The sequence below is a fragment of the Arachis duranensis genome, chromosome 6 (assembly GCF_000817695.3).
Source record: "Arachis duranensis cultivar V14167 chromosome 6, aradu.V14167.gnm2.J7QH, whole genome shotgun sequence".
Taxonomy (NCBI): domain Eukaryota; kingdom Viridiplantae; phylum Streptophyta; class Magnoliopsida; order Fabales; family Fabaceae; genus Arachis; species Arachis duranensis.
In genome coordinates this window covers 49,972,996-49,973,540 of record NC_029777.3, presented here as the reverse complement: position 1 = coordinate 49,973,540, position 545 = coordinate 49,972,996, and positions in this window count along the sequence as shown.

Here is a 545-nt window from a genome sequence, read left to right as displayed (position 1 = left end):
TGATTCTTTTGCGTCTGTCACTAACGCCCCGCCTTCAGAAGTTTGAAGCACGTCACAGTCATTCAATCATTGAATCCTACTCAGAATACCACAGACAAGGTTAGACCTTCCGGATTCTCTTGAATGCCGCCATCAGTTCTAGCCTATACCACGAAGACTCTGATCTCACGGAATGGCTGGCTCAGTTGTCAGGCGAGCGCTCGGTTGTCAGGCGATCAACCATGCATCGTGTATCAGGAATCTAAGAGATATTCACCCAATCTAAGGTAGAACGGAGGTGGTTGTCAGTCACACGTTCATAGGTGATAATGATGATGAGTGTCACGGATCATCACATTCATCAAGTTGAAGAACAAGTGATATCTTAGAACAAGAACAAGTGGAATTGAATAGAAGAACAATAGTAATTGCATTAATACTCAAGGTACAGCAGAGCTCCACACCTTAATCTATAATGTGTAGAAACTCCACCGTTGAAAATACATAAGAACAAAAGTGATCATTGGCTTCGGCCCCAGAGAGGGAACCAGAAGAACCAAGATGAA